At 46.8% G+C, this 8,678-nt stretch overlaps 1 non-coding gene across 1 annotated transcript; it reads right to left on the bottom strand.

Moving 5' to 3' along the window:
* Positions 1–8,307: 8,307 nt before the first annotated feature.
* On the bottom strand, positions 8,308–8,414 carry LOC115935423 (U6 spliceosomal RNA). The gene has a single exon (XR_004071058.1). It is a non-coding gene; the product is annotated as a U6 spliceosomal RNA (small nuclear RNA).
* Positions 8,415–8,678: the final 264 nt, after the last annotated feature.

Below are 8,678 nucleotides of genomic sequence, written 5' to 3' on the forward strand. Positions count from 1 at the left end.
TGGGCAACATACAGAGACCCCTGTCTCTGTAAAAACAACTTTTTTTTTGAGACAGAATTTCGCTCTTGTTGCCCAGGCTGGAGTGCAGTGGCACGATCTCGGTTCACCAACCTCTGCCTCCTGGGTTCAAGCAATTCTGCCTCAGCCTCCCAAATAGCTGGTACTACAGGCATGCACCACCACACCTGGTGAATTTTGTATTTTTAGTAGAGATGGGGTTTCTCCATGTTGGTCAGGCTGGTATGGAACTCCCGACCTCGTCTGATACACCTGTCTTGGCCTCCCAAAGTGCTGGGATTACAGGCGTAAGCCACCTCGCCCGGCCAAAAATAACTTTTAAAAAATAAACCAGGTGTAACAGGTGCAGTGGCTCATGTCTGTATTCCCAGCACTTTGGGAGGCTGAGGGGGGCAGATCACCTGAGGTCAGGAGTTCGAGACCAGCCTGGCCAGCATGGTGAAACCTCATCTCCACTAAAAATACAAAAATTAGCTGGGCATGGTGGCAGGCACCTGTCATCCCAGCTACTCAGGAGGCTGAGGCACAAGAATCACTTGAACCCGGGAGGCAGAGTTTGCAGTGAGCCGATATCAGGCCATTGCACTCCAGCCTAGACAACAAGAGTGAAACTCCTTCTTGAAAAAAAAATTAACCAGATGTGGTGGCACATGCCTGTAGTCCCAGCTCCTCCAGAGGCTGAGGTGGGAGGATCACTTGAGCCCAGGAGATAGAGGCTGCAGTGAGCCATGATTGCCCAACTGCACTCAGCCTGAGCAACAGAGCCAGACCTTATCTCTAAAATCAAAAAACAAAAAAAAAAAAGGCCAGGCGTGGTGGCTCACACCTGTAATCCCAGCACTTTGGAAGGCTGAAGCAGGTGGATTACCTGAGGTCAGGAGTTCAAGACCAGCCTGGCCAACATGGTGAAACCCTGTCTCTACTAAAAAATACAAAAATTAGCCGGGCATGGTGGCAGGCACCTGTAATCCCAGCTACTCAGGAGGCTGAGGCACAAGAATTGCTTGAACCCGGGAGGCAGAGGTTGCAGTGAGCAGAGATCACACCACTGCACTCCAGCCTGGGCGACAGAGCAAGACTCCATGTCAAAGGAAAAACAAAACAAAAACACTAAAAAGAACATTTCAGCTGCTTGTCAAGAGACTGGACATGGAGGGGCAAGAGTGGGAGCAGGACATCTGGTGAGGAGCTGTCATATCAACATCTTTTGATCACTCCAGGCCATGTTTTGAGTGGGGCCTCAGCTAGAATGTGGCCCAGCCTCAGATGCCTTAATTCTGACACTCAGTGCCAGTAGAGGCCCTGTGAGGTCACACTGTGGAGGCTTCTTGGGAAAGTGTTGGCTCTAAAATCAACATCCTGGTTCATTCCTTTGATACTGGAGACAATGACCTGTGTCTCCTCATATGTCTGCTCAAGACTGTTACAAACAGGGTGGAGTGTCTCTTAGTCTAGGAGCTTGGGCTGCTCTGGAGTTTGCACAAATACAAATAATCATCACAGGTCTCAGGCCATGTGTCTTGGTTATGACACAAAACAGCCCTTCAGCAGTGGATGTCTACATCCCCAAACACCTCTTTTTTTAAAAAAAAATATAGAGACAGGGTCTCACTATGTTGCCCAGGCTGGTCTTGAATTCCTGGCCTCAAGAGATCCTCCTGCCTCAGCCTCCCAAAGTGCTGGGATTACAGGTGTGAGCCACTGAGTCTGGCCCTTTTTTGTTGTTGTTGTTTTTAGACAGGGTCTTGCCCTGTCATGCAGGGTGGAGTGCAGTGGCATGATTACAGCTCGCTGCAGCTTCAAATTCCTGGGCTCAAGTGATCCTCCTGCCTCAGCCTCCTGAGAACCTGGGACCACAAGCATACAGCCACACCCAGCTAAGTAAAAAAAAAAAAAAAAAAAATTTCTGGAGACAAGGTCTCACTATATTGACCAGGCTGGTCTTGAACTCCTGATCTAAAGCCATCCTCCTGCCTCCACCTCCCACCTTGAACACCTCTTTCCCCCAGTTTGAAAATGAAATCCACACTTTGAGAAGGAGGAACAAATGGGGAAGACAGGAAGCCAAGAAGCCAACCAGGCTTGCTTGGATAAACACTAAATCCCTTACATTGGTTTTACTTCAATGATACAGCTAATTAAGGGTTGTTGATTTTTTTAAGTTCCTATTTGGCAAGTGAACAGTTTCTTCCTCAGTAAATTTGAACATCAAGTATCTGTTCTGTGATTGAATAAAGCAAATATTTTACACATGGGGAACCATTGTTAAATGATTGTATTATAGAAAGGGATGAACGGGACAGGGGCAAGGCAGGGTCGGATGTCAGTGCCTGTGTCCCTGTGCTCCCCACCCACCTCCTCTGTCCCTGCTCCCCATGGTGTTTGTCAAGGGGCATAGTGCACTGAAGGAGGGGTTACCAGGTGGCACATCCAGAAGACATCATTCTCGGCTACATGGAATCCACTTACTTTGATCTAATTTTTTTACTCATAAAATTCATTTAACATTCACATCAGCAGCTTCTGAATATCTAAGCCAATTGTTAAACATAATGATGTTACTGGATTCTTAAAACAAGCTGGAGGCCGGCCGGGCACAGTGGCTCACACCTGCAATCCTAACACTCTGGGAGGCTGAGGGTGGATCACCTGAGGTCAGCAGTCAGAGACCAGCCTGGCCAACATGGTGAAACCCCGTCTTTACTAAAAAAAATACAAAAAAATTAGCTGGGCATGGTGGCAGGCCTGTAATCCCAGATACTCTGGAGGCTGAGGCAGGAAAATCGCCGGAACCCTGGGGTCAGAGGTTGCAGTTATCCGAGATCGCACCACTGTACTCCAGCCTAGGTGATAGAGTGAGACTCTGTCTCAGAAAAAAGCAAAACGAGTTAGCGAAGCGTTTTTTTTTTTAAGCTTCATTTTGAAATTGTGAAGACAGGCAGTGAGAGTGAGTGAGTTGTCCAAATTCAGGCTGCAAGCTGGAGAGCATGCGATTCCTGGCCTTTTGCAGCCAGGTTGTGTGGGCCAGCTGTGTGGTGGTGTGCACTCCCCTCTCCGTCTGCTGGCACTACCATATACCACGTCCGGCCTTGTCACCTGGAGACCTGGGAGTCTTCTTTTGTTTTCCCTGACTTTTGTCACCAGATCTGCTTACTTACAAGTCCTGTTGGTTGTGCCCCTCCCAGCCTTTCCCATCTTCCTCCTTTTTATCTTGGTCATTATTTCAACCCAGCTAGAATCATATCTGGCCCAGATTACTGCATTAGTTCCTAGTTGGAGTCCTTTAAACTCTCTTTTTTAAACAAAAATGGCTGAACAGGTGGCTCCTGCCTGTAATCCAAGCACTTTGGGAAGCTGAGGCAGGAGAATCACTTGAGGCCAAGAGTTCAAGACAAGCCTGGGCATCAGAGTGAGACCCCCATCTCTACAAAAAAAAAAATTAAAATTAGCTGGGTAAAGGAAATAATGTATACAGTGGTCCATTTCCAAGACAAAGTGCCTTAAATCAGATTAGGTCAGCAAACTACAGAAGAAACAGGGTATACACGGCTCAGCACGGTGACTCACGCCTGCAATCCCAGCACTTTGGGAGGCCAAGGCGGGTGGATCATGAGGTCAGGAGATCAAGACCATCCTGGCTAACATGGTGAAACCCCGTATCTACTAAAAATACAAAAAAAAATAGCTGGGCGTGGTGGCGGGCGCATGTAATCCAAGCTACTCAGTAGGCTGAGGGAGGAGAATGGCAAGAACCTGGGAGGCAGAGGTTGCAGTGAGTCGAGATTGCGCCACTGCACTCCCACCTGGGCGACAGAGCAAGACTCCATCTTAAAAAAACAAACAAACAAAAAAGACACCTAAAGCCCCTACCCAACAACCAATAGGTGACATCCAGGAAGATTGTGACCCCATAGTACTCAGCCTATGTATGAGGAAGCGGGAGGGACCTGCACACAAGAGGATAAATTGCTTGTTGAAACTGTTATGAGTGTGCCTGCCTATCAGACACCCGATCCTGCAAGACCATTGTTAAAAGTCTTACTTTCGCTGTTCTCTGGGTATCTGAGTCCATTCTTTGTGTTTGGACAGGTGAGTTTGTTTCTGACACTGGGCATGGTGGTGCAACCTCCACCTCCCAGGTTCAAGTGATTCTCCCTTCCTCAGCCTCCCGAGTAGCTGGGACTACAGGCACCCACCACCATGCCCAGCTAATTTTTGTATTTTTAATAAAGACGGGGTTTCACCGTGTTGGCCATGCTGGTCTCGAGCTCTTGATCTCAGGTGATCTGCCTGCCTCAGGCTCCCAAAGTGCTGGGATTACAGGTGTGAGCCACTGCCCCTGGTCCAGTTGTGAAGTCTTATACAGAGTATCAATCAGTCGATGTTATTCCCTGGTTTTGAATGTATTTGTTTTACTTCAAGAGTAAGTTGCTGGGCACGGTTGGTCATGCCTCTAATCCCAGCATTTTGGGAGGCTGAGGCAGGTGGATCACTTGAGGTCAGGAGTTTGAGACCAGCCTGGCCAACATGGTAAAATGCTGTCTATACTAAAAATACAAAAATTAACCAGGCATGGTGGTTACTACTCGGAGAGTTTGAGGCAGGAGAATCACTTGAACCCAGGAGGCGGAAGTTGCAGTGAGCTGAGATCATGCCACTGCGCTCCAGCCTGGGGGATAGAGTGACACTCTGTCTCCAGAAAAAAAAAAAAGAAGGGAAGTTGTATCTAGAGGAATTAAATGAAATTTGATGCTAAGAGATAAAGGGAGAAAATTGAGAGTGTAAAAAAGCAACATTTAAAGAGTTTAGCTGGTGTTTTTATCAGAAATAGTGTTTCTTGGACTCTTCTCCATTAAAAAAGTGGCCAGGTGTAGTGACTCATTCCTGTAATCCTAACAATTTGAGAAGCCAAGGCAGGAGAAATGCTTGAGACCAGGAGATCAAGACCCAGCCTGGGCAACATAGCAAAACTCCATTGCTCCAAAAAGGATGTTTTTCAGATTAGCCGAGTGCAGTGGCACACACCTGTAGTCCCAACTAGGGAGGCTGAGGTGTGAGGACCACTTGAGCCCAGGAGGCAGAGGTTACAGTGAGCCAAGATCTCACCACTGCACTCCAGCCTGGGTGACAGAGCAAGGCCCTGGCTCTAAAGGAAATTTTAAAGATTGCCCTTGGAATTAAGATTAATATGTATTCCCTGTGATTTCCAGGGTATTAAGAAAAAAAAAAAAGGAGGCAGAAAGACAGAGAAGAAGAAAAAGGAAAATTTGAGCAAGAATGGAAGAAGGTCTGGGTGTGGTGGCTCATGCCTATAATTTCAGCACTTTGGGAGGCCTAGACGGGCGGATCACCTGAGGTCAGGAGTTCAAGACCAGCCTGACCAACATGGCGAAACCCCATCTCTACTAAAAATACAAAAATTAGCAGGGCATGGTGGCGGGCACCTGCAATCCTAGCTACTCGGGCGGCTGAGGCAGGAGAATCACTTGAACACAGGAGGCGGAGGTTGCAGTGAGCTGAGATCATGCCATTGCACTCCAGCCTGGGCGACAGAGCAAGACTGTCTCAAAAAAAAAAAAAAGTTTTCTGAGCCCGGGTGCAGTGTTTCATGCCTATAATCCCAGCACTTGGGGAGGGTGAGGCAGGCAGATCATTTGAGGTCAGGAGTTTGACACCAGCCTGGCCAACATGGTGAAATCCCATCTCTACTAAAAAATACAAAAATTAGTTGAGCATGGCAGTGGGTGCTTGTAATCCTAGCTACTTGGGAGGCTGAGGAAGGGAGAATCACTTGAACCCAGGAGGTGGAGGTTGCAGTGAGCCGAGATCGCGCCATCGCTCTCCAGCCTGGGTGACGAGTAAAACTCTGTCTCAAAAAAAAAAAAAAAATAAGTCAGTAAAATAAATAAATAAAAATACAAAAATTAGCTGGGCGTGGTAGTGGGTGCCTGTAATCCCAGCTACTTGGAAGGCTGAGGCAGGAGAATCACTTGAACTCGGGAAATGGGAGGTTGCAGTGAGCCAAGATAGCTCCATTGCACTCCAGCCTGGGCAACAAGAGTGAAACTCCGTCTCAAAAAAAAAATTAAAAATATATATATATATAATATATAATATATACTTATATATAATATATATATATATAGTGAGAGAGAGACAGAGAAAGTTTACCTCTACTTGATGAGCCAAGTCTCTTCAGTGTGTGAAAAATAAATGCTTTTTTTTTTCAGCCACCCCAGGCTTCTGGGAAAGGACCCTGGAGCTGTGCCCAAGCATCCCAGCCTTTGCCCTCAATTGCAAACAGAGTGGAGTGTCTCTTAGCTAAGAAGTTTGTGCTGCTCAAGAGTTTGCACAAATACAAAGTTGAGAAATACTCCTTGCTGAAAGGGGTGTAAAAGGCAAAGGACAAACCGGTTGTCCTCTGAAGTGGAGACATTTCTATTCTATGTTGGGCTATGATCTTGGAGAATGCAGGCAAGGAACGAGTTTCGCTGGTATTTCAGTGAGAGACCCCATGTAGTAAGAGAGGCTCTTCTCTCTCTACCTGGTGAGTTATTTCATCTCTTTGGTACCCATTTCCTCATGTTTAAACTTAGGAGTGAAACCACACGTCCCCTAAGATCCTTTTCTCTTAGCTGTTCTGTGAGTTAATTAATGAGATTTGTTTTCCCATTAGCATACATCCAAAAAGGTAGTCAGGGTAGGTTTTTCATGTTTCCTGGAACCTTGTAATTGCCCCAAATTAAGTGGGAGTATTTGGAGGAGAAGCCCTTCCTTGCTTCCTTTATTTCATTTTTAGAGACAAAATCTCTCTGTCACCCAGAGTGGAGAGCAGTGGTGCAGTCCTGGCTCACTGCAACCTCCAATTCTTGGCCTCAAGTGATCCTCCCATCCCAGCCTCTGGAGTAGCTGGGACAACAGGCTAACACCACCATGCCTAGCTAATTTTTTTTTTTTTTTTGAGACCGAGTCTCACTCTGTCGACCAGGCTGGAGTGCAGTGGCGTGATCTCGGCTCGCTGCCTCACTACAAGCTCCGCCTCCCGGGTTCACGCCATTCTCCTGTCTCACCCTCCTGAGTAGCTGGGACTACAGGCACCCGCCACCATGCCCAGCTAATTTTTTGTATTTTTAGTAGAGACAGGGTTTCACCGTGTTAGCCAGGATGGTCTCGATCTCCTGACCTCGTGATCCACCCATCTCGGCCTCCCAAACTGCTGGGATTACAGGCGTGAGCCACCGCACCCGGCCGACCAGCTAATTTTTAAAATTATTTTGTAGAGGGATTACAGGCATGAGACATTGTGCCTGGCCGTTCATTGCTTTTTAATAACCTTAATTTTTTGAATATCTTTAGAACTACAGTGGTTTTGTCTTTTGAGGCTAGAGTTGATTTCCATAAATAGTCATTTTGAGCCAGGTCTTTTGAATAAAGTGAGTGGCCAGAGATGAAGCCACAACTTTGGGGAAAACAGTTTCCCAAGGATTATGCCATGAACTCTAAAATGCTGTGTGCCGGTCACTGGGCCACAGTTCACTCCTCTTGCCAAATTCAGAATTGCAAATGAAAACTTTATTTCATTTTATTTTATTTATTTAATTTTTTTAGACAGAGTCTCGCTCTGTCACACAGGCTGGAGTGCAGTGGTGTGATCTCAGCTCACTGCAACCTCCGCCTCCCGGGTTCAAGAGATTCTCCTGCCTCAGCCTCCCATGTAGCTGGGATTACAGGCATGTGCCGCCATGCCCAGCTAATCTTTGTACTTTATTTATTTATTTATTTATTTTTTGAGATGGAGTCTTGCCCTGTCACCCTGGCTGGAGTGCAATGGTGCGATCTCAGCTCACTGCAACCTCCACCTCCTGGGTTCAAGTGATTCTCCCTGCCTCTGACTCCTGAGTAGCTGGGATTACAAGTGCCCACCACCACACCCGGCTAATTTTTGTATTTTTAGTAAAGACAAGGTTTCACCATGTTGGCCAGGCTGGTCTCGAACTCCTGATCTCAAGTGATCCGCCTGCCTTGGCCTCCCAAAGTGCTAGGATTAGAGGCATGAGCCACTGCACCCGGCCTAATTTTTGGACTTTTAGTAGATACGGAGTTTCACCATGTTGGTCAGGCTGGTCTCCAGCTCCTGACCTCAAATGATCTGCCTGCCTTGGCCTCCCAAAGTGCTAGGATTACAGGCATGAGCCATTGTGCCCAGCTGATTTTTTCTGATATCAAAGGGATCACCAAGGTCTTCCCTTTATTTTGATTCATTTATTTTCTTGGTTCTGAAATATTTTTTAAAATATGGAATGCTTCATGAATTTGTTTGTCATCCTTTCACAGGGACCATGCTTATCTTCTCCATGTCATGCCACTTTTTGTATATGTGCTGCCGAAGTGAGCACTGGTTCTGGATTGATTGATTGATTTGTTTGTTTGTCTGTTTTTGAGACAGGGTTTCACTGTGTCTTCCAGGCTGGAATACTGTGGTATTATCATGGCTCACTGCAACCTCTGCTCCCCAGGGCTCAAGCAGTCCTCCTGCCTGGGCCTTCCAAAGTGTTGAGATTACAGGCATGAGCCACTGTGCCCAGCCTGGAATGTTTAACTGCTGACTTTGATGCCTGGTTTTGGTTGTACTAGACACTCCCACTACTTTTTTCTTTAAA

Source organism: Gorilla gorilla, chromosome 6, assembly GCF_029281585.2.
Source record: "Gorilla gorilla gorilla isolate KB3781 chromosome 6, NHGRI_mGorGor1-v2.1_pri, whole genome shotgun sequence".
NCBI classification, from domain to species: domain Eukaryota; kingdom Metazoa; phylum Chordata; class Mammalia; order Primates; family Hominidae; genus Gorilla; species Gorilla gorilla.